Source organism: Aquarana catesbeiana, linkage group LG08 (genome assembly GCF_042186555.1).
Source record: "Aquarana catesbeiana isolate 2022-GZ linkage group LG08, ASM4218655v1, whole genome shotgun sequence".
NCBI classification, from domain to species: Eukaryota; Metazoa; Chordata; class Amphibia; order Anura; family Ranidae; genus Aquarana; species Aquarana catesbeiana.
Genome location: NC_133331.1, coordinates 165,315,058 through 165,341,036, shown reverse-complemented (window position 1 = coordinate 165,341,036; position 25,979 = coordinate 165,315,058). Strand labels below are relative to the sequence as shown.

The 25,979-nt window shown below is 43.7% G+C and overlaps 1 protein-coding gene across 7 annotated transcripts in view; it reads right to left on the bottom strand.

Moving 5' to 3' along the window:
* The window catches only part of USP54 (ubiquitin specific peptidase 54), a 249,867-nt gene that overhangs the window by 214,360 nt on the left and 9,528 nt on the right, over nt 1-25,979 (bottom strand). Inside the window, exon 1 of one of the 7 annotated variants that reach the window (XM_073596685.1) lies at nt 2,791-2,904. The exons of 5 other annotated variants lie outside the window; for them this stretch is intronic. The gene's annotated coding sequence lies outside the window, so the exon portion shown is untranslated. Of the gene's footprint in view, nt 1-2,790; nt 2,905-25,979 lie in introns of those variants that run through there. One more of the 7 variants, XM_073596686.1, reaches the window with a different exon arrangement.

The window sequence follows — 25,979 nt, the reverse complement described above, 5'->3', positions numbered from 1 at the left end:
TGCAGCGGCGCATGCGCACATGGGATTCTCGGCTGAAGGCCCGGCAGATGCCGGACCTTGCCGGGAAAGACATCGCGGCTCCAGCTACTCACAGCGCTGGAGCCGCGATACCCGGAAGACACGCCGAGGCAACATGTCAGCTACCTCGGCATGGACCAGGTAAGATACCGACGCCTCGTTCTAAGGTAAGTATTTCATAATGAGTTAGTATGCGGTGTATACTAGTTCATTATGCCTTTTGCCTTACAGGGGTATAAAAAAAAAAAAAAGTGTCAGCGGGTATACAACCGCTTTAATGCCAGCAGTCAGAAACAACAGATAAACTGTAACAGGGTAGCCAGCAGTCTAGATAGCAGCTTCAAACGTGGTGGACAAGGCGCAGGCAGTAGAGACACAAGGAGGGTCAGAATCTTAAAAGGCACAAGCAGACAGGCTTGGTAAACACATAGGTGGCTCGGTGTCACATGCACAAATGTTAAATTGTTGTCTCTGCTCATATTGTTCAATTCGGCCGCATGCTTCATATAAAGTCCCAATTCCTTTCCTTTATTAATGTTAAATTGTTGTCTGTCCAGATTATGAAAGCCCATAGGCTTTGGCTGGGTGATGTGGTGGCGCTTGACTGACTGGCTGGCTGCAGCTGCATCAGCTGTGGTAACACTTGGAGGTGAGCAGAGCTGTGAACCCTAGAAGTCACCCATTGGAAAGGGGGGGGGGTTAAGTAGCCACTACAGGCATTGAACATAAAAATGAGCACAGCTGGATATGTCAAAACAAAAAGATCTTTATAGTTAAACAGAAAGGACAAACAATACACCAATGCTGTAATGCCCGGTACACACGGTCCGATTATCGGACAAATGATCGTCCATTTTTTTTGCATGCTAATCTCACGTTGAATCTGATGAGTTTACTAAAGTCACGAAAATTCCCATATGACAGCATAAGAATTCGGAAGTGATGTCATGTGTTTCGAACGATAGGTGTACTGATTAAACGAAAATCCTACAATCTGGCATCGTACGAAAAAAATTTCCGTGCATGTCCGATAGAATAATAAATCGAATGAACTGTCCTGATCGGCTCTCAAAAGCTCTGTACTAACGTTCCGATTATTGTACGATCGATTCGAATGCGGAATTTTTCGTAAGATTTTCGGATCGTGTGTACGGGGCTTAAATCAGGGGTACCCAACCCAGTGGCCCACGGAGCCCTCTGATGTGGCTCGTGACCTCCTGCTCTGGGATGGCAGGTTGGCACGCTCAGATCTCAAGTTGTCGACCCGCCATCCCAGAGCATTAGTGTTGTGAATGAAGTTGGTGGTAGAGGAAGAAAGCGGCGGCAGAGCAGACACACATAAGCTGATGCTTCCTATATAGCGCCGCCTCCTGTCATAGGCGGAGTGATACCAAGTGCACTGGGACAGCAACATTCAGCAATACCTGAATGGAAGACTTATTAGGTTAAGATTATTACTAAAATCACAGTGTATATATGGGCATATCTCTTCTGCAGGGGTTACCGCCAGATGGATGGAAAATAGGGTTTCCAACCGCTTGGATTTTGCAGACAGGATTGGATGTCAGCGGACATGTCACCATTGACATCCACTGCTCCATAGGACTGAATGGAGCATCCTATCAGGTCCGCGTGAAAAACTGACAGGCAGACCTGATCAGAAAGCCCATGTGAAAGAGGCCCAATACTGCAAATACTCCTCAGTGGACAGCACATTCATTAACACTGCACATACCGATCATAGGACAGCTCATCCACTAATACTGCACTTATCCCTTAAAAAGATAGAATATCCACTGATATTGTTCATAACCCTCAACAGAGAGCTCATCCACAAGTACTGCATATACTCCTCAATGGAGAGTACACCCATTAACAATACATATACCCCATCAACAGAGAACGTGCTCATGCAACAATACTGCACATACCCCTCATCAGAGAGTGTATCCACCAATACTGCATATACTCCTCAAAAGGAGAGTACACCCATGCATATACCCCATCAACAAAAATCTCATCCACTAATACTGCATATACCTCTCAACACAGAACCCATCCACCAATTCTGCACATACCCCTCATCAGAGAGTTTATCCACTAGTAATGCACGTATCTCTCAACAGAGAGCTCATCCATCGTGCAATACCCAGAGGATATGCATGTCAGCTGGAAAAAAAAGAAGGTCTGCCGAGATACATATGGGTATGTTTCATAGAACATGGCCAATATGATTTAGCACAAAAGGCTTTCATTAAAATGCAAACATAAATGTATAACATTTTGAACAGACATGCTAACATTTCATACATACATCATTTGTAAATATAAGAGAAAAAAAAAAATCAAAAAGAAGAAATTATAAAATCAAGGTTTAAGCAAATGACTTGTCTTCCTGACAACTTACAACCATTCTAGCATCAGTGCATTCTAATTGGTTAGTGGTGCTTTCTGATTTGACAAGATTATTTCGCTAGAGAGAAGAGTGCTCCAGCCCAGGCCTGCAGTCCCTGAGGCTGAAGCAACTGACAGCTATGCTAATGATAACGCTGATATCCCATGAGCTGACAGAGACACAAACCATCTACTCTGTGCAGGCACAAATAAGAACGGACATGGCTACACCTGTTCATCTTATCTTCAGCCATTTCAAAGCCCTACTGTATATCTTCTTCCATCACACTAGCTACTTGACAGATTAGGGGAAATGCAAGGACAAACATTAGCAATGCATTTATTAACATTTTTCACAAATAAATATAATATACATACACATACACAGTCCTCTGTGAGCAGAATCTTTACAGACAGCTGCATTCTTCTTCTACCCTAGACAACAGTGCAGCATCTACCACGGGAATCTCTATTCAAAGTATTATCAGCATCACACAGAGCAATAGCAGTTATTACCTAAAATAGACAACCAATAGCAGGCAACTGCATTTTCCCTCCTCTTTTATTAACCATAGCACTCCTGATCGTGGCAGCTAGATACAGCTGTGCAATAGCATCACTATGCTGGCAGCTGAAGCTAATAGAGACACAGTGCCGCCTATTCCTTTGCAGTAAGTGGGTCAGTAAACGGCAATATTCCAGGGCCTGTGAACACATGACAGCTTTACACAGGCCTCTGCAAAAAAGATGCTTTCTGCTCCGCCTGTTCAGCATTCCAGATTCTGCAACACCATTTATTTAATGCCGCAACCATAGATCAGCAGAATATTTAGAAGCATTGCATGAAAATATTCTGTTTTCATTTGCCTGTCTATACCCTGAGACAGGGTTTATGTGAATATAGGAACATGTGCCTCAAATGACATGTCATATTTCATATAAAGGACTGACGTGAAGAGAATTGACATCTAAACTGCATTCAAACAGAAGTCGATGTGAAGCATGACTCATGCACAACTTCTCCATCTACAGATAAGGACTACATTGTGTGGTAATTGTTCTATCTGCTGAGTAATAACTGGAATAGCTTCTAAACTGGGGTCAATAACATACCTGACAATCAAAACACACAACACACGGGAACTAATGTATTTCCTCCTTTTATATAGTATTTCCTCCTAGAATTCATTAACAGCAAGGCTGCTTGCATTGTGTACCAATGTACCATACAAACATACTGAAGGGTACATGGTCATCGAAAGGCATATTCACTACAATCCAAACACAGAAAACAAGTCACTAAAAGGGTATTTCTAATAACTGAACCTTCACTCTTCATATACAGTGAGGTCCATAATTGGGACATCGACACAATTCTAATCTTTTTGGCTCTATACACCACCACAATGGATTTGAAATGAAACAAACAAGATGTGCTTTAACTGCAGACTTTCGGCTTTAATTTGAGGGTATTTACATCCAAATCAGGTGAACGGTGTAGAAATTACAAGCTTGTATATTTGATTTGATATGGTATTTGTACTGCGCCAAATGCGCTCAGTTAGGAGCGCATGTAGGCACATAGAGACCCTAAAAAAAAATTGAGATTTCCAATAGAACGTTAAGAAAGGAGCCTAGGGTGCCCAATATGAAAGAGATAAAGTAAAACAGAGAAAAACAGGGAAAAACAGGGAAAAACGGGGGGGGGGGGGGGGGTAACCAGGCGTCTGTTACCAGTAAATTTTAGTCTGCTGATTGTGGGTTCTGTGAGAAGTAAGTTGGCCGATCGGAGTGGTCTTGACGGTACATGGTGAGAGGCCCATTCAGACAAATAAATTGGGCCCAGTTTCCGGTATGCCCTATACATATAGCACATTGCCTTGAATAGTACTCGCTTAGCGATAGGAAGCCAGTGCAGTTTTTCCAGCACGGGAGAGATGTGGTCTGTTCTGGCGCATCCGGAGACCAGACGAGCAGCTTAATTCTGAGTTGCTTGCAATTTTTTTTGCCACTTCAATGGAAGTCCAAGAAAAAAAAGATGTTAGAGCAATCCAACCGTGATTGCACAAGACCCTGTACAAGAGTTAGCCGGTTTTCGTACAAAAACAGACCTTTAATTTTCCAGAGTCTCTGTATATAGAAGTCGGAGTTTTTGATACAGAGTTTTGCGTGAGGTATAGATGACAGGCAGGGATCAAAGATAATGCCTAAGTTCCTGACCTGTTTTGCCGGCGTTGGGATGGGGCAGAATGAAGTGGGCCAGGCCAAGAGAAAATTGGTGGTTGACTGAGGACCCACCAGCATCACCACGGTCTTTGCTTCATTAAGGTCTAGCTTGTTATCAGCCATCCATTTTTGTACGTGAAGGAGTCCATTTCTCAGTTGTAGATGCATATTTGGGCCATCATCAGCATCAGCCAGGATCTGCGTGTCATCTGCGTAGATCTGGCATGCTAGTTTGTGTGTAGCAATAATGTCAGTGAGTGGGCGCATATAGCAGTTGAATAGCAGGGGCGACAATGCCGAGCCCTGTGGGACTCCATAGAAAAGTGGTTCAGTTGGCGAGCTGCATGCGTTCTTCCGCACTTGATGGGTCCTGTCTGTGAAAAAGGAGTTGATCCAGTGGAGGACAGTGCCACTACATCCAAAAAGGTGTTTCATGCGGTCTCCCAAAATTTGATGATCAATAGTGTCAAAGGCTGTGGAGAGGTTGAGCAGCACCAAGGCTGCCGACCCCACCCGCATCCTTTACCCTTAACAGGCATTCACGTATATCGAGTGCAGACAGTGCAGTGCCACGTCCCGGCCTAAATCCCGACTGGGAGTCACGGAACAGGTCGTTACCCTCGAAGACGCTTTGCATTTGTTGAAAGATGACCAGCTCCAGGATCTTCGCCAGAAAGGGACAAAGAGATATAGGTCTAAAATTAGTGAGCACAGAAGGGTCGAGTGTGTTCTTCTTCAACAAGGGGGAGACAATGGCATGCTTCAGTCGTGTTGGAACGGCCCCTATTTTTAAAGATAGGTTCACTATCATTGTAATTTCTGGGGCCAATGTATCTGCATTTTTCTTCATAAACTATGCGGAACAGATGCCATTCGGAAAGCTTGACGGCTTAAGCTTGGACATAATATTGGATATCTCTGCCACTGAGGTGGATGCAAATGAGCTAAAAACTGGGGGAGCTCTAGTGCTGGAGGGTCAAAGTCTTCAGGCAAGATTTTGTACTGGTTACGGATTTTTTAAATTTTTTCCCCAAAGGAAGACTGAAGTGCAGAGCATAATTCCATAGATGGGACAATCTTAGAAAACATTTTTTTTGGTTCAAATATGTCCCTAACCAACGTGAATAGTTCCCAAGGCTTGTTCAAGGCTTGCATTACTTGATTGTTATAAGAAGATCTTTTATGGCATTTTACAGCCTTTGTGTAGCCTCGACAAAAGACCCAATACTCCATTTTGTCCTGGGGAAGTTTTGATTTAAGCCACCTTCTTTCCAATATTCATCTTTTATTCTTAAGTAAGTTGAGACTAGGGGCAGACCAAGGGCTTGACTTAGAAAGTCTTGGGCGCCTATTTGCTGTTGTCAATGGGGCCAGGATGTCCAGAGTTGATTTGATTCTTAACTCAAATTCATCTAGGGATATTTCCAGCCTTTCAACCTCGGTTTCTAAAGCCGGACCTTCTGTCTCTTCATTCATTAGGAGTGGCTGTCCCTGATGGTAGTCATAGCATGTTTTAAAGTCTTCGACTGTTATATGCGTTAGTTTCCGAAATGGAGTAGAGTTTGTCATACAATTTCCTTCAGGGATTTTTATTGGTGCAAAATCCAAGGAGGTTAAAAGGTGAGCAGACTATGGTCTGACCACCCCACCTCATGTGCTTTAACATTGTAAATTTCCGTGCCATGAGTAAAAAGGGCATCTAGCATATGGCCCTTTATGTGTGTGATCATGGTGGATGCTAGGGTAAAGTGGAGGCCATCTAGGTCACCTATGAGATCCTGGGAGTCACAGCTTGTGACATCATCCAGCCACATATTCATGTCTCCCTGGAGGATGACACAATCCGATTGTAGACACAGGGACATCATTAGTTCAGATAAGTCAGCATGGAAAGTCCCTGCTGGGCCAGGAGGACAATAGACAGTGGCTAATACAAATGAGGAAGAGTCACTTACTTTACACCTGATCACCAGGTGTTCTAATGAACTAAACTCAAGTGTTTTTAGCTCAGTGCAATCCAAACAGTCATCATGAATCACACAACCCCCCCCCCCCCTCTTGTATTCTCTGTTTTTGACTAAAATATTAAAATTTTGGGGAAGTAATTCTTCTAAAACTGACTTATAATTCACATTAAACCAAGTCTCTGTGATTCCTAAAATGTGAAATTTCTCTAACTCTAGCATGTCAAAAATTTCCGAACAGTGCTTAGTGGCTGAGCAGGCATTAATGAAGGCGTCCCTTAAAGTCTCAAAAGTAGATTATTTCACTGATGTACTTTTCGGCTGTTTGTCCCTTTTTTTTTTTATGTCCCGGGGGCAAGAGATTTTATTTTCAATGCAGTTAAGTTGAATGTCTCTTAATATATGCACAGTGGTGTAGTGGATAACATTTTCGCCTAGCAGTAAGAAGGGTCGCTGGTTCGAATCCCAACCACTACACTACCTGCCTGGAGTTTGCATGTTCTCCCTGTGCCTGCATGGGTTTCCTCCGGGTACTCCGGTTTCCTCCCACACTCCCAAGACATGCTGGTAGGTTAATTGGATCCTGTCTAAGTTTGTGGCCCGTCTGCCCCGTCCACCCCAACCCAGACGGGCACCGACGGACTTGCCTCTGGCACACCCGCCGCTTGGTGCGGGGGCGTCATCATATTTATAGCAAGTCCCGGTGGTGAGGGGGCGTGGCAAAGTCTCACGTTGTGTTGCGCTGGTTGCCAGGCAGCGGGACGCTAGATGGACTGGCTACGCTATGCAAGGCAGCAAGGTGAAAACTGTTAACACAGTCTTTAGAGGAGAGTTCAACAGTGTAGCAGCAAGCAGGTGGAAGCTGTTAACACAGTCTTGAGAGGAGAGTTCAGCAGTGCAGGGATGAGGAGGTGAAACACACAGGGGACCACCCTGGACTCATTCCAAAATCTCAGGTCTGTAGTTTAGTATATATGTAGTATATGTGCCTCCCACTTTTTAAGGGACCAAAAGTAATGGGACAATTGGCTGCTCATCTGTTCCAAGGCCAGGTGTTATTCCCTCATTATCCCATTTACAAGGATCAGATAAAAGGTCCAGAGTTCATTTCAAGTGTGCTATTTGCATTTGGAATCTGTTGCTGTCAACTCTCAATATGAGATCCAAAGAGCTGTCACTATCAGTGAAGCAAGCCATCATTAGGCTGAAAAAAACAAAACAAACGCAGAGAGATAGCAAAAACATTAGGTGTGGCCAAATCAACTGCTTGGAACATCCTTAAAGAGAAAGAACGCACCAGTGAGCTCAGCAACACCAAAAGACCTGGAAGACCATGGAAAACAACTGTGGTGGATGACCGAAGAATTCTTTCCCTGGTGAAGAAAACACCCTTCACAACAGCTGGCCAGATCAAGAACACTCTTCAGGAGGTAGGTGTATGTGTCTCAAAGTCAACAATCAAGAGAAGACTTCACCAGAGTGAATACAGAGGGTTCACCACAAGAAGTAAACCATTGGTGAGCCTCAAAAGAAGGAAGGCCAGATTAGAGTTTGCCAAACAACATCTAAAAAAGCCTTTACAGTTCTGGAACAACATCATATGGACAGATGAGACTAATATCAACTTGTACCAGAGTGATGGAAAGAGAAGAGTATGGAAAAGGAAAGGAATTGCTCATGATCCAAAGCATACCACCTCATCAGTGAAGCATGGTGGTGGTAGTGTCATGGCGTGGGCTGCCAATGGAACTGGTTTCACCAGGGATGAAACCCAGCGTGTGGTAATGTCTATTCGTTCCAGACTTCAGGCTGTAACTGACTGCAAAGGATTTGCAACCAAGTATAAAAAAGTGAAAGTTTGATGGATGATAATCTGTCCCATTACTTTTGGTCCCTTAAAAAGTGGGAGGCACATATACAAACTGTTGTAATTCCTAAACTGTTCACCTGATTTGGATGTAAATACCCTCAAATTTAAAGGGGTTGTAAAGGTAAACATTTTTTCACCTTAATGCATTCTATGCATTAAGGTGAAAAAACTTTTGACAATACCGCCGCCCCCAGCCCCCCCGTTTTACTTACCTGACGCCTCGAATCTTCGCTGCTCGTTCTCGTCATCTTCATTGCAGCTCAGCCTGGTCGCTGATTGGCTGCAGTGGATGGATTGAAAGCAGCGCAGCCATTGGCTCGCGCTGCTGTCAATCACATCCGATGATGCGGCGCGCCGGGGGGGCGGGGCCGAGTGATACAGCGAGCGGCTATAGCCGCCGGCTGTATCACGGGAGCGCGCCCGCAAGCACTCACCACCATGCGAGGGAGCTCGCATTAAGGTGGTGAATGCATGCGGGGAGGAGCTGAAACAGCCGCCGAGGGACCCCAGAAGACCAGGTTCGGGGCCACTCTGTGCAGAACGAGCTGCACAGTGAAGGTAAGTATAACATGTTTGTTATTTTTAAAAAAAAGTCTGCAGTTAAAGCCTATCTTGTTCGTTTCATTTCAAATCCATTGTGGTGGCGTATAGAGCCAAAAATATTAGAACTGTGTCGATGTATCAATATTTATGGACCTGACTGTACCTCTCAGGGATGACTTGATCTTTAATATTTCCCTATGTTTCCTCCCTGGCACAACAGGCGTATCAGAAGACCATCTTGTCTCCTGGCTGAACTCAGCATTGATAATAGACACTCAAAAAATTGCCAATGTCAAGCTGCTTTGTCAATGTGACAATTACCCCATCCTCTAGCAAGACTGAAGGGTGTAAATGATCAGCTCCGGGCAGGACAGGTCAGCTTTAAGGCCTGGTTTACACCTATGCATTTTTTTTTTTTAGAGCGTTTTCAGTTTTGCAGAAACACACTACTACAGCACATTTAACATGGTTTTCTATGGATGTAGTTCACATCTGTGCATTTTATGGAAAGGGCCAGGGACTTTTTTCTGTTTTTTGGTTCCATAGACTTCAATAGATCAAAAGCGTGTATTCAAAAATGTAACCTGCAATATGCAAACTGCAGCCTGCATAGGTGTGAATCATCTACCTGACATTTTTGCTCTGACAGGGAGAGAATACAACAAAACGCCTATCTGTAAAAAGCAGGGCATCACTATTGCAATACCTAATCCAGGTGCCAGGTTTCAGATTTGAAAATAAAGCTATGCCTAAAAATTCTGTAAATACTTACCCTGCTGCCTGGGATGTTATATGCTGATCCTTTCTTGGGGAATCATCCCCAAAGTCTGCTGGGAAACTGACACTTCTGGAAGTATCTCTATCTTGTTATCACCCACAGCCCTCAGTGGTTCCTCCCACCAACCTCCACATAACTACTGTGTTTCTTTGGCTCCTTTCACATCTTGGCGTATGAGGGCGACAATCACAGTAAAATCGAGCAAATAGAATTGCGGGACGCCCGTCGCCCAAAAAAAAGCTCATGCACTTCTTTTGGGCGACAGGCTTCACGCAAAGTTTGGGTGCTATTGAAACTGACGGGGAACACACGGGCGTCCCGCATTTTGCCACTATCGTGAATTGCGGCGATTCTGCACGCAATTCCGAACGCGGAGATGAGAATGGAGCCTGAGTGAGGTGGAAGTCAGAGGGAGGAACCACTGAGGGCTATGGGCGATACAGGAGGGGAACACTTCATGAAAAACCCCTACAGCATAACCTTGCCTCTTGGTTCTGGAAACTGGGTCTGTGATGCCAAACATGTACAGCAAGACCGTGTGAAGATTAAATCTAACTCCAGGTAACCTGCTTAAAGCAACAATTACAATTATTGCCAACTTGGCACAATGTAATTATATTTTTTAATTAATTTGCATTGTATTTTCAGATGAAAACTGTACTTATTAAATTAAAATCGTGCAATCTGGTATCATATGAGAAAGATTTTCGTGTTTGTCCCTTTGGAAAATTGCAGATGAAAGCTGTGTACTAATGATAAAATTATCGTACGATCGCTTTGAAAGCGGTGGTTTTTTTGGATGATATTCTGATCACGTGTATGGGGCTTTAGCGTCCAAGAGACACTACAGATAAAAAATATGGCTAATTATCATGCCAAGCTGGACCAATGAAAGTTGGCAATTAAGAATTCCTGAGTCCTACATATAAATTAATTGTTTTACCAACCAAAAAGAATCATATATAGACAGCAATGATCGAGCCACCCTTGACAAACTGCCAGGGATGCAATACAGAAAGAACCAGATTGCTGAATGGATAATAAAGAAGCAGCAGCATACTGCTGAGGTCATCTCTCTACTCAAGCACTAAGGTAACTGGTAGCACATGTACAATGCTGCAGAGCATGAATGGTTCCTACTGCTGCACCTTTCTCTCCCAGTCTGAGGACCTACAATAGCTGCATTTAAAAATAAAATCAAGGTTTTAGTTTATTGATTAATCAATGTAATGTTTTCAGAATATCTGGATAGACTCACAATATTGTAAAATTGTACTGACATTTTGAGTGGCTAAAAGGAGTTCAAGTTAAAAAAAAAAAAAAAAAAAAAGTGTCAGTATTTAATTAGCCCAAAGCTAAAAACTGATTTTATTGGGTTACCCACAGCAACTGATACAGAGAACGTATTACTGCAATGTGACCATCTGCACCTAGTTTTGTAAAGAAGAGAGCATATACATTTTAAATGTGGTGGATTTTGACACAGATGGCTCGTTTTGGCTTGGCACGTCAGGAACAAGCACTTTTCACAGTTTACCAGTGTTGGGAGACGGCAAACATATTGTTACTCCATGAATGTTTTGTCTGCAAGTTACATTGTTCTGCAAACAAAATCAGATGCACTTATGGTTACTACATTTTCACCACAGCAGACTGTACATGCCAAATGCAGATCAAGCAGTCAAATACAAAAGTAACAATGCTACCCACTACCCAAGCTATAAAAACATCAACAGATGTGACGGAAGTGTGACTGTCTGATGGTTAACCATCCTGTACACTAGTTCAGAGACAGATTTTACATTCCGGTCCCTCTGAGCAAGGTCAGCCTGGGTTCACATATATGTGTGTAGAAATCTCACTGAGATTCAGTGATTATGTGTGAATACTTTGTGGTTTTAATGTAAATTTACCACTGATTCGATTTTCAAACTACCAAATCGTTCCCATTGACTTCTATGCACAAATCGCTCATATTGACTTTAATGCAAAAACGGATGTGAATCGCAAACATATGTGAACACTTCGCCAAATGGCACTAAACTCTAGGCCTTGCGAGTTTGGAATGCACGGCTCCAAACTTGCACTGGACCCTTTTTGCAGTCGCATTCAAAACGCAATTCGCAAGCATTGCATCTGTATTTATTCACCACCAGGTTTTTAATTTTTTGCTAAACAAACATAAAAAGACTAAAAATTAAAAAAAAAATAAATAAAACATTTTTCATAGCTTGTTATAAAATTTTGCAAACAGGTATTTTTTTTTCTCCTTCACTGATGGGCACTGATGAGGCGGCACTAGCGGGCACTGATTGGCAGCACTGATAGGTGGTAATGGTGGGCACTGATAGGTGGCACCAATAGGTGGCACTAATTAGCAGCACTGGTAGGCATCGAGGCAGGGACAGATCCCTGTAACAGAAGCCGGTTACCAGCTTTATTCTTTTCTCCTTACGCTGATTGCGAGGAGAAATAAAGCCGATAACCGGCTTCTGTTTACTTCCGTGATCAGCTGTCATTGGCTGACAGCTGGGCACATGGTAAAGTGATTGGCCACTGTGATTGGCCCTTTACCCTCTTCTGTGATCAGCCAAGCCCTAAGGACCTGGCTAAATACATAGCGGAGTGCGAGCAGCGTGATCACGAGAGGATATCTATTGACATCCTCCCGGCCATGGAAGCCCACATGGTAGTTGTTATTCAGCTATAGCACGGGCGGAAAGTGGTTAAAGTAGTTGTAAACCCCGTTCATGAAATTTGAACTAAGCACATATCTGTAGTGTTCTCTTCCTCCAATCAGCTATCACACAGTGTAAGTCCAGCCTCCCCACCCCTATGTACTTTTGAAAGATTTTTAACATGATCTGCACTTTTCAAAGGGTGTAGAAAGGGGAAGACAGCAGATATACAAGTAAAGCTTATGTAGGAGGATTGGTTTCATCTCTGTGTTTCATCTGAGGCTATTCATTTCACTAGTCATATGTGAGGGTTTACAGCCAATTTAACTCCTTCCCGCCACATGCCTCTTGGCCCTTTAAGTACTTCTAGATGCCAGGAGGCGGAGGTGGGCATTCGGGTCACGTGACCACTGTAATTGGCTGTCGCAGTGGTCACATGATCGGAAAGCTCCCAATTGCAAGTATGCATCGGAAGTATTCCGGTCCTTGCTGGTGACTGTGCTAGGAGTGCGCAGGACAGTTTTGTGTTTACATAGGGCCACATATATGCAGCCTATTGGCATTAAAGCCTACCCGCCAAGAGGTTGAATATATGCGTACGGCCTGTGGAAAGAGGTCAAGCTACTGTGGCCACTTGTCTGCATGAGCCAGTTTGTGTAAAAGGTGAACTTATCCTTTACGTATAAGTTAAACTTGAGCTGCTATTTATAAACAGATTAAAAGGAAAAATGCATAGAGCGGAATTAAGCTCAGTTATTTTTATTTTATTAAATGGGCCCCAAGGAGCTTTATACCATAATGTGCTAGTATGCACAGCATATGCGTATTAGCACATTATGGCAGACCTACCATTAAATGAGGCCCTCCAGCTCTGCGCTTTAAGCCCACTTGCTGGTCATGGGCGCTTCCATCTTCTCCTGTTCTTCCTTCTGGGTTTAGTTTGTTTGGCCACTTGAATGTCCGGACTGCAATGATGTCACTCCCATGCATGCGTACAGGAGCCACCTCATCATAGTACAGAGAGATGCCATAACTGTATGCTGAGCTGCGCATGTGCGGCTCAATGTATATTACCACTGAGAGGCAGGGAGATGCATTTATGACAGAAAGGACCACTAGGCTCTCTTCTGTCAAAGACCCTACTTGTCTTTGTTTTTTTTTTAAGTTTCATTCCATCTTAAAGCAATACAAATTTGACAAACAATTTATCACAAATCAATAAGAACCAAAAGAGTTTAAAAAAAAATAACTCACAATATTATATCAATCTTGTACTACCGTACCTATTCATTATTGAGCCATGTGGTTTAGTTTACAGACTATAAATTTAAAAAAACGAACATTACTGCTGACAGTACATCTTATCACATTCTATTATTAAATCCCAACATCCATACCACTTAGTATACTGACTGTGTGACGGCACTTATTTTTCCATTCGTCCTTGCCAGCTAAAATATTATGTGGGCTGTAGCTGAGAACCACAGTCACTTTTTAAATCTATAGCTGTTTTTTGTAACTGATCCAAAAGCCATTGTCGCAAGATACATCAGACTATCATCTGGATATGGACACCTACACAATATGTAGACAGTGTTAGGTTTACCTTTGAAGAAAAAAAAATGAAAAAATAAACATTTTATCAATGGAACTGAGGAACACACACACACCCAAGTGACTCACCATCTAAAGATAAAAAAAAAGTATACATAATTATTCCAGTGTTAGTACAATTTAGTAGTAAATTGTAAAGGTTCCCTAACACTTTAAAGTAGTTGCAAAGACTGAAGGTTTTTGTTACCTTACTGCATTCTATGCAGTAAGGTAAAAAACCTTCAGTATGTAGCTTCCCCCCACTATACTTACCGGAGCCTGATCTTAATCCAGCAATGTGCACAAGAGCAGCTGCTGCCCCAGCTCTCTGCCTCCTCATTAGCTCAGAGACAGAAAGGGGATCCATTGGCTCCCTCTGCTGTCAATCACAGCCAGTGAGGAGGAAGCCGAGGGCAGGACCGAGCCCCACTCTGTGTCTCTTATGGACACACAGAGAGGGTCTTGGGAGCAAGCACGCACGAGTGTCCCATAGAAAGCGGCTTGCTATGGGGGCACTAGATGGGGGGAGGAGACTCTGAGCACCGGCGGAGCGCACCAAGCCTTTAGTATCAACAAAAATGTTATATACTGCAGCTAACTAATCTTAAAAACGGCCACACATGGATCGAAATTTGGATGATTTAGCAGGGACAGGCCAAATTTCGATCCATGTACAACCTGTGTACAACCAGCCTCTCCGTTTTATTTTAAATGATCAGTGCCGCCAGCTATAGCGGACAACACTGATAATTGTATTCTTCCAGCAGGACGGGCTCCCCACAGACAGAAAAGAATAGCACTGTGGAAGGGATTCCCCCATCAGCACCGAGTGTATTGATGGGGGAATAGGCACTTTTTTTTGTTCAATGAAACCAGTATTTAGCTTTAGTTTTTAACTGGTGATCCTGCCAGTAACACAGTTCCTGTTCTAGGGTGACAACGTTCACTCATTGGGCTGTATCCATGTACAGCAGCCTTGTCACCTGTGGTTGCTCTACTGATTTGGGACTACAGCCACCTCTCCTTTACTCCTCATCTCCATTACATAGAGGGGTATTACTTCGTAGTTCAAAGAAGATAGTTGATAACATTGTTCAGTCCCCAGAAAGATACAAGGACACTGGATTTTTGGCAGGATAAACAGGTATTTTTTTATACTTGTAGAAAATAAACCGAGTCATAAAAAAGAAAACCAATGTAACCATCATATGAAAGTGCTGGTAAGATGCAAAATATTACATTATTGTTCTAGGGTTTAGCAATCCTTTAAGAACACACAAGGCACAGCAAGGCAACTAGCATTTACAGGAATACAGTAAAGCTCCAAAGTCTTCTCATAAGGAATGCGCTTTAATGTCATGAAGAAATATGGGTACTAGCTAGGCTACCCTCTCTCTGAAAGTGATACTTACCCGACCATGTCATAAATTTTTATTTCTATACTTTTTCCAAGTCACTGAACCAGAAAGACAGGAAGCCAAAACATCAGCATGACAGCCAGAGAACAAGTATTTTCAGAAGGGGGTAAGCAATGGTTGTCTATTGAGAAGTATGCCCTAAACCAGTGCTTCACAAACTTCACTTCAAGTCTGGGACTTGCAAGTAAGCCTATATGTGCCCAAGCAGAGTCATTATGGCAAGGAGTTGTCTCAGCAATGAAGGGTGGGCAGCCACAATACATAAAGTGCTGGTGAAACTTGACAAGCACACCTCTTTAAATGGGTTAATCAATCTAAGAGGAGTTAAATGAAACCATGAATAGTGAATATAAAATAATCCGGTAACTCACATGACTGTAAAAAAGAAAACAATCAATGTCACCACAAAAGACTGAAACTTCAGAAAGTAGGAAAGGAAACTCATCACCAATCACACTTCCATGGAGCAGAACAATGCCAACCTTACTCCAACAGTGCCTGAAGAATTCTGAAAAGAGAGGGGGATGGGGTCCTTTGGCTACAATTGAGATGTCCTGCTGACAGTGAAACTTCCTTGAGTGCTTCCCACATGATGTACTACCAGCATAAAAAGCTGGATGGCAATTCATCACCAAATTGGCCATACACTAGTAGAATTGTGTTTACATTTTTTTGTTTTTAAGAAACAAAAGTTCCCTTTTTTAAGTTAGTGGGGCCAAATCAGCAATCATTTTAGACTGCGGTAAAGCATGAATAATTTGAAGGAACGGAATGGAAAATGTTTCTCTAAAGAATGAAATTCTAACCGTGAGGAATGTGTGCGTCCTCTGCACATGTGTGGTTTTTGTTTGGGAAATTACATTAATTGCCAAATCAAATGTTAAAATGGAGCTCCACCCAAAAGGGGAAGCTCTGCTCGTCTGCCTCCTCCTCCCCCCCCCTCCCCTCACATTTGGCACCATTTGAGGGGGAGCATGTACCTTGCTTTTCGCCACGGCCCCCTCCTTCCCCCGCAGCCGCCTATTCACAAAAGCACAGCAAGCTCCTTAGGCAAGATAGTGCCGCCAGCACCCGATAGCCAGTTTTGAAAAAATCGGCTCAGGTAAGGACACTGCTGGATTCCTGGAAAGGTAAGTGCCCTAACATTAAAAGTCAGCAGCTACAGTATTTGCAGCTGCTGACTTTTTATTTTTTTCAAAAGGAGCCTGGAGTGCCGCTTTAAAAGCACATGACATTTTGAAGTACTTTCTAAAGACATCTGTTAAGTCATCAAATGTACTGACAATTTTCCTATAAATGTTTGCACAAATCTTCATATGAACACATTGTAATGCTGACAATGAGGATAAGAAGTCCAAATTCCTGTGTATATATAAAAAAGACCTTTTAAACCACTCCAGTAAACAGTCTATTTAGTCCAGGCTTCCACAAGAAAATCTTATCTGTCTCTGGAATTTTTTCATGTTTACTTTGGAAGGCAGATTTACCTAGAATCTAGTTCTGGAATCTACAGAGCTCATCTGCTGGTATCCTTCCATCCCATGACTACAACAATAAACAATCCCATTGATATCTAAAAGGAGATTTCACAGAAAATTTCCCTGGGTTTGCAAATATTTGGGATTTTCTTCTGAGATATCTTCATTGGGAAACATCAGCAGCACCAAAAGCATTGATAGAGACTGACATCAAATGTTGGAAAGTGTTTCTGCTGCTAAAACAACCAAAATGTGCTTTGAGGATCATTCAAAGAAGAAGAATGACGTCCTTATTGCAAAGTAATTGAAAAAAAAATTAAGATAATGTGAAAGCACAGCTGAAAATAAAAGTCTGTAATAAAAGGGACCCTTTCCCCTTGTCTATTCAGGGCATAGTGACAGGTTCTCTTTAAATAATATCTACCTTCACAGTACTCCCCCACCCACCCTTCCCCAGTCACTGCAAAATACCAGATACAGAGCTTACATAAGTGATGATGTCACCCCCTCTGCCATGTCACAGTGGTCAGGCCTGGTGACTGTCCACTAGGCCCGAGCACTGCATCATGGAAGGAAATCCCATGCACCCCTATCACTGGAAACAGTGGGTAAGCTGGGATAAAGGAAGAAGCAGCAGAGGAGCACCGAAGGTAGATAGAACGATGGAGTGGATTTTAAGGAGACTCCCGTCATTTTGCCCTGAACGGACAAGCTGACTTGATCTCTTTAACAGGCAAGCTGACAATCCTGAAGCAAGCACCGAAGAGCCAATGACTTATGACTTTTTATTAGATCATAGAAAAAAAGTTTTTTTGTCCCATCTAACAGCAGCCTTATATGTAGAACACGAACATATGAAACAGAGTAACCCATAGCAACTAGGAACAAGTAATCTGCTATTAACAAGAGGACTTGTTCACACGAACACAGGTCATCTCTAAAGTCACCTAGAAAACAACTGTTTTCTATGTGCCTCATTCATACCACAAAGCAGGGGTGATGTGCAGTGCAAACAAAATGGAGACATGAATGGGGCCGCTCCACAATCGCAAGCAATGCACGTGGCTGTGGCACAGTGGTGAAGGTTTTAAAGGTTAAAAGAGATGGTGGAGAGGTATTACAACCTCTACTCACCGCCAGGCCTGTGCTGGCCATCGGGACTACCGGGAGATTCCCGGTGGGCCGATTGGCAGCGGGCCACTACACCAATGACTCTCTCTCTGACTGTGTCACTGTCTCTCTCCGTCCGAGCGTCGCCGGGCGGCTCCGCTCCAGCACTCGGCGGGCGGGCCGGCCGCCGGCGTCACAAAAGAACAGGCATTGACACTCCCCCAGGCACTCCCCCTAACAGCTATCAATATAGCCATTTGGGCGGCCTCTTTGTCCTGGCGCCGTGACGTCACTCACGGACGGAGGGCGGAGGCGGCCCGGGGACATAGGAGGAGGCGGAGCCAGGGCGATGTCACAAGCAAATGGAGATGGACAAGAAAAGAGGAGGAGGAGGGGCCGCCGGGGGGGAGCAGCAGCAGCGTGACATGAGAAAGAACTTACTACAGAGGCTGCCTGTGCTACTCTGCATGTGAAGAAAACAACAAGTAAACGCTGTGCCCTGATGTGCCCCGATTGTACCCCATGTGCCCTGATGTGCCCTGATTGTACCCCATGTGCCCTGATGTGCCCTGATTGTACCCCATGTGCCCTGATTGTACCCCATGTGCCCTGAATGTGCCCTGAATGTGCCCTGATTGTACCCCATGTGCCCTGAATGTACCCCATGTGCCCTGAATGTGCCCTCATGTGCCCTGATGTTCCCTGAATGTGCCCTGATGTACCCCATGTGCCTGATGTGCCCCATGTGCCCTGATGTTCCCTGAATGTACCCCATGTGCCCTGATGTTCCCTGAATGTGCCCTGAATATGCCCTGATGTACCCTATGTGCCTGATGTTCCCTGATGTACCCCATGTGCCTGATGTGCCCTGATGTTCCCTGAATGTGCCCTGATGTGCCCCATGTGCCCTGATGTTCCCTGAATGTGCCCCATGTGCCCTGATGTTCCCTGAATGTGCCTGATGTGCCCTGATGTGCCCTGATGTGCCCCATGTGCCCGAATATGCCCTGAATCTGCTCTGATGTGCCCTGCATGTGCCCTGATGTGCCCCATGTGCCCCATGTACCCTCATGTGCCCCATGTACCCTCATGTGCCCCATGTACCCTCATGTGCCCCATGTACCCTCATGTGCCCCATGTACCCTCATGTGCTGTACCCTGATCTTGCTGTGTTGTGTTGCCCCGAAGTGCGCTGTGCCCCGATGTGCGATGTACCCTGATGTGCTGTGCCCTCATGTGCTTTTACCCTGATGTGCACTGTGCCCTGATGTGCTGTGCCCTGGGCCATTCTGGATAAAGTCCAGGGCCACATTTTTGTCCCAGTCCAGCCCTGCTCACCGCCTGTCAAAATCCCCCTGAAGAGCAATCCACAGTACGGGTTTCTCCTTTATTGGATATTTGGCCTTGATTATGAGGCTGTCATGAGAATTACACTTTTATATTATCTGATTTGTTTAACTTTATTTTTACTTTAAACACTTGCCTACCAGGCACTTACACCCCCTTCCTGCCCAAGCCATTTTTCAGCTTTCGGCGCTGTCGCACTTTGAATGACAATTGCGCGGTCATGCAACACTGTACTCAAACAAATTTTTTATCATTTTCTTCACACAAATAAAGCTTTCTTTTGGTGGTATTTAATCACTGCTGTGTTTTTATTTTTTGCAAAAAAGGACCAACAATTTTGAAAAAAAAAATGTTTACTTTTTTCTGTCAGTATATTTTGTAAGTAATTTTTCGCCTGCACTGACGTGCGCTGAGGATGCGACACTGATGGGCACTGATAGGCTGAACTGGTGGGCATTGATGAAGTGGCACTGATATGAGGCGCGGATGAACACTGTTGGGTGGCACTGATGGGCATTGATCGACAACAGTGATGGGCAGCCAGCACGGACTGGCATTGCTAATGGGCACTGATTGGTGGCACTGATTGCTGCCACTGGTGGGCACTGTTTTTTGACACTGTATTTATTGTAATCAGGGCAATGATGATCAGTGCCCTGATTACATCCCTAGATGTCCCCCTGTGAGGAGATGTCCCTGATCGGCTTTCCTCATGTAATACTCTGTCAGTGTGAGGCTAGGAGAGCCGATTACTGGCATCTCCTTGTTTACACGTGACCGGCTTTGATTGGACACGGCCGATCACACGATTAAAGGGCGACGGGCGTGTCTCTTTACAGAGATCAAGGTCGCTCCGTGTCCTAGCAACACGGCGCGGCCGCAGTCGTCGTGCTGCGCGCCCCCATTGATGCGCGAGAGCGGCCGTTCTGGGACGCCGTCATATGACGTCTTCTCAGAACGAGAGCTGTACCACCCCTCCGTCATTTGATGGTGGGCAGGCAGCAAGCAGTTAAGTATATAATTTTTTTCCCCCTTGTAAATCCATCTTGGTTTCCTTTTTTATTGGCACATTTATTTGAGATATACATTCATTAGCACCAGTTTTAATCACAAGTAACCCCCCCTCTTCTTTCCTTTTTATTTTTTATCATCACTTTATATTTATGGGTATATTTGTTCAATCTTCTCTAGCACTTTCTTCTTTGCACACGTCTTGTGCAGATTCCCTGCCTGCCTGGCCCCTTGCATTTTCTTTGGGGGGGAGGGATCCTCCTTCTCTGCCGGCCCCCTGTGTATCCTTGGCAGGTTATCCGCTCTTCAACAGCTCTCAGGACAGACGTGACGCGGTAGTCCTCTCGTAGGATTTTCAGTAGATGATGGCTACTACCACCCCTCTACTTTTTGATTGGGATGGTGAGCATTATATTGAACGTATGTCCATTTATTACACAATGGACCACTGAGATGAATAGGATGTATACAGTATCTCTCAAAAGTGAGTATACCCGTCACATTTTTGTAAATGTTTTATTATATCTTTTCATTGGACAACACTGAAGAAATGACACTTTGCTACAATGTAAAGTAGTGAGTGTACAGCTTGTATTACAGTGTAAATTTGCTGTCCCCTCAAAATAACTCAACACACAACCATTAATGTCTAAACCGCTGGCAACAAAAGTGAGTACACCCCTAAGTGAAAATGTCCAAATTGGGCCCAAAATGTCAATATGTGTGGCCACCATTATTTTCCAGCACTGCCTTAACCCTCTTGGGCATGGAGTTCACCAGCGCTTCACAGGTTCTCTTCTACATTTCTTTGATGACATCACAGAGATGGTGGATGTTAGAGACCTTGCACTCCTCCACCTTCCGTTTGAGGATGCTCCACAGATGCTCAATAGGGTTTAGATCTGGAGACATGCTTGACCAGTCCATCACCTTTACCCTCAGATTCCTTAGCAAGGCAGTGGTCGTCTTGGAGGTGTGTTTGGGGTCATTATCATGTTGGAATGACTGTTAAGTTATTTTGAGTGGACAGCAAATTTACACTGTTAGTGACGGTTCACACAGGGGCGGCTTCAAAGTCACCAGACTCTGAAGCTGCCCCGTACAGCACGATTTCAGCACGGCTTGCAAAACTACTTCTGTATAGAAGTCAATGCAAGCCGCTCTGAAGTCACCCCAAAGTAGTACAGGAAACTTTTTCTAAGTTGGAGCGACTTGAGTCGCTCCTATTAGAACGGTTGCATTGTACAGAATGGAGTGCGACTTGTCAGGCGGCTAAGTCGCCTGTGTGAACCGGGTCTCATATAAGCTGTACACTCACTACTTTATATTGTAGCAAAGTGTAATTTCTTCAGTGTTGTCACATAAAAAGATATAATAAAATATTTACAAAAATGTGAGGGGTGTACTCACTTTTGTGAGATATTGTATGTCCTTCTGTTGTACTTGTTTCATTATTTTGCAGTTTTTAAGCATTTACATTATCACTCCTGAAGAAGTTCAGTTTCAAGAAACACATTGAGTTTGCTACAAATACACCAATGATATAGCCCAGCCAATCTATAGCCTGTGACTATCTGATAAAATACTGTGAATATTCTTCTATGGATACCTGTGAAATCACGTTTTTACTTTTTTGTAATCATTTTTTTTTACATTTTATGATTGATTTGTTTGCCGCTTTCTAGCAAAGTCCCTTGGGCATCAATTGTTTGTTTCTGGTTAGGTAAGAAGATGCAGAAATGCCAAATTTGTGCATGAGGCACGTATTATACATTAAAGTGCATCCATGTGCTTCCATGCCTGACTTTTACCTATAGGTAAGCCTATAATAAGGCTTATCTATAGTTAATGTAAATATCTCCTATGCGCTCTGAAGGAATGGCCACCCGTGCCATTTCTTCAGAGCCCTGTGCTGTGACCGGCAGCTCTCGAGCGCATGCACGGGAGTGACGTCATTGCGGCTCCGGTCAGTCACAGAACCGGAGTCCCCGAACCTGGAAGCGGCCTCTAGATCTGACTTCCCAGCACTGGAGGGCTTCGTTTTAAGGTAAGTTTAATATAATATGCTAGTATGCGATGCATACTAGCACATTATGCCTTTATCTTGCAGGGTTAAAAAAAAAAAAAAAAAAAAAAAAACCTCCACCAGTGGTTTACATCCGTTTTAAGCATATGTTTATTTTGTAGCACTTTATTTTGCCATTTTGTATTATATGTTTCATTTTAGGGTTTAAGTGCTGTATTTATGGGATATTTATAGTTCTCACTTTTTTTTATTAGGTATAGTCACACTTTGGGTGGGGTTATTAGTATGTAGCTGCTATAATCGATACGCACAGTGGGGTTGTTATTTCAAACATAGTGCGGAAGGGTTTATTGTTTTTTCTGCTCAAATGCTCCTCCCTTGAACATGCAAGTGATTTTTCTTTTTCAGCCTCTAAACACCAATGTGTGCGTAGCCAGATAGGTCAACATAGAGCAACATTTAAAGGTGGCGTTTTTTATACCCAGTGTGCACGAGGCCTATAAGTTCTCTTTGGGCACAGTCCATCCAGTTCCATCCAGCACGGTCCATCCAGTTCTGATGCAGGACACACAAATTACACTTAATCACAAAAAATAACTAACAAAACACACGCAAGCAGTTCTAAGGTCAGTGACAACTGTGGAAATAGACACACAGGCTTTACTGTCACTGAAGAAAACTGAAATAATGGGCTTTAAAAAAAAAAAAAATAGAGAAAATGAAAGATTGCTCAGCACAGTCAGTTACAGTCTTTTAGTCCAAGTAAAGGCCCCTTGATAGTCTGTTGCCTGCCTCTCTTATGAACATATACAGTATATGTAAGGAGCCCTTCCCCAAAGCACTCTGTAGTCTGACAAAAATATACATACAGTACAAACACAATGAGCTTGTTTAATAAAGCAACACAAAGTGCAATGATGATCTGATTGGCATAGCAACAAATGCAGTAAAGATAGCAACCACTGCCAGCCCCATGGCTATTGAGGGCACAGCTCTGAGTCAAGAACGCTTGTTTTTCTCCTGTAGCACCAACAGAAATCATGTAAGCTTACAGAGAACTTAACTGAGGAAAAAGAAACATGTTTCTATCCTGCTCCACAGAACTTTCTCCTGACTGCAGTCGAAAACAAAACATTGAAGTAATGATTAGAAAATAGAATGAATGTTCTTAAAACAAAAAAACTTAAAGCGGAGTTCCACCCAAAAGTGGAACTTCCACTTTAAGCACTCCTCGCCCCCTTTTTTTTTTTTGGGGGGGGGGGGGTACCTTCTTTTTAGTGGGACTTCCTGTCCCACTTCCTCCTTCCTCTTCTCGGCGGCCTAGGTGACTCCTCCTCTCCCCCTAGGCGGCCCCTCCCTGCCTGCAATCTTCTGGGACACGTCACAGGTCCCAGAAGGTTGCCTGGCCAATAGCACAGCGTAGTGTGACTCGCGCATGTGCAGTGTGCACCCAGCCGTGAAACCATAAGCTGTTACGGCCAGGTGCCCACAGTTGCTATGACGGCGCCTCGGAGAGGAGGGGGAGAGGAGCGAGGCTTCGGGCGCCCACATTGCTGGACCGAGGGACAGGTTAGTGTCTGTTTATTAAAAGTCAGCAGCTACACTTTTTGTAGCTGCTGACTTTTAATAAACTAAAAAACAAGTGGCACTCCACTTTAAGATTAAACTCTACTAGTGTAAACCCAGCTTTAGGAACCTTTCACACTGCGTTGTAGCAAATTCGCTGTAAAAACACATATGTGTTTTTTACGCAATCTTGCTGTGTTTCAGATTCGTTTCCAGCGCATTTCTGATGCGTTTCTTGGTTGCCTGCACCTATGACAAAAATGTGACTTAAACGCACCAAAAACACAAAACGTGGTGCGTTTGTGCGTTTTTCTATTAATTTCAATGAGCAGCATGCAGGACTTTTCAAAACGAACACACTCGTAGCGAGCCGGGTGTGAAGAGTCCCATAGGATTTAAAGGGAAATGTTTTTCTTCCAAAAGGAAAAAACGCATCAGTGTGAAAGGGCCCTTAAGCCTGGTACACACTGTTAGGCTCTGTTTCCACTACTGCGAGTTGTTGTGCGACTTGACACATGTGAATTCGCATGACAAGTCAAAACCTATGTATTTCAATGGTCCCCGTTCTAATTGGCGCGACTCCAAAAGAGGGTTTTGCACTACTTTGTTCCAACTTCGGTGCGACTTGTTCTCACATGGTTTTCACCAGTCGCATGACGTTGCATCAAAAATCGCATAGCAAAGTAGCAGTGTATATCACGCGACTTTGGGGACACAGCGATTAGGAAGACCCTGGCATTGGAAGGTTTTTCTTCTCTAATATAATGGTGGCCACAAACGTATTGACATAATCAGTAAATCGATCATTCAATGTCACTAACCTGATCGAACTAAATAAGAATTATAAACCACAGATATAATAAACATAGTAAGCTTTTAAGCAATTTCAACGCTGGCAAGGCGATAGGCTGTTGCAAATTTTCATTGATTGTTTTCGATGGATCAAATTAATATCTGCGTGACAGACAGCTGATCGTAACAGAGAGCGATTCAATGATTGTTTTCAATTAAAATTTCTGATCACATTTTAAAATCAATACCAAATATGTTTAATCAATGATGAATAGCTTGTTTGTGATTGCTTGTAGCTAAATCACTCACAAATCACTATTATATGGCCACCTTGTTTACACTGCAATCTCTGTGTTTAGTGAGTTTTATGTGTGCACATTTACATACTCTACAGTGTGTTTGCACTGTAATACATTTACATGCCTTTGAGGTGTAGTCTGGTGAAAAAAAAAAAAAAAACCTTCTGGTGTGTTTATTTAAATGCACATGAAAGCACTGCAATGGTGTAAACTAGGCTCATTGAAATACAATCATTTTTTCCTGCATGTGTGTTTGTACTAATATGAATGCGCTCAAACTGCATATGGCATAAATGAGCCTTAAAGGAGATTGTCCAATCAAAGTCGTACAGTAAGGCCCCTTTCACGGGACGGATCCATGTTGATCCGACCCGTGAACATCCGCTGCTCAGCGGGGATCTCTCCGTTTTCCCCAGCTGAGCCGGCTGATAACAGGGCGGGACCCGCACACTGTGCAGGGACCGCCCTGTCAGATCTCCGCTCTCCCCTATGGGGGATCGGATGAACATGGACTGTCTGTCCATGTTCATCCGATCCACTCTGCAGACGGATAGAAAAATAGGATTTTCTTCCGTCTGCAGAATCGGACAATAGCAGGGCCGGATGATATTGGGTGTCAGCGGATGGTCATCCGCTGACACCTGCTATCCCATAGGGATGCATGTATGTCCATATTTCATCAGAAAACGGATTGATGAAATACGAACATACGGTCCGCACGTGTGAAAGGGGCCTAAGTGACTTAATCTGGCCACTTTGCCATCTGATTATATAGTCCCTGTACGGTCTTTTTAAATGGTACCAAAATTACATAATATGAGGATAAACACAACCAACCAATACAGGTAGTACAAAATCAGTAAGGTCC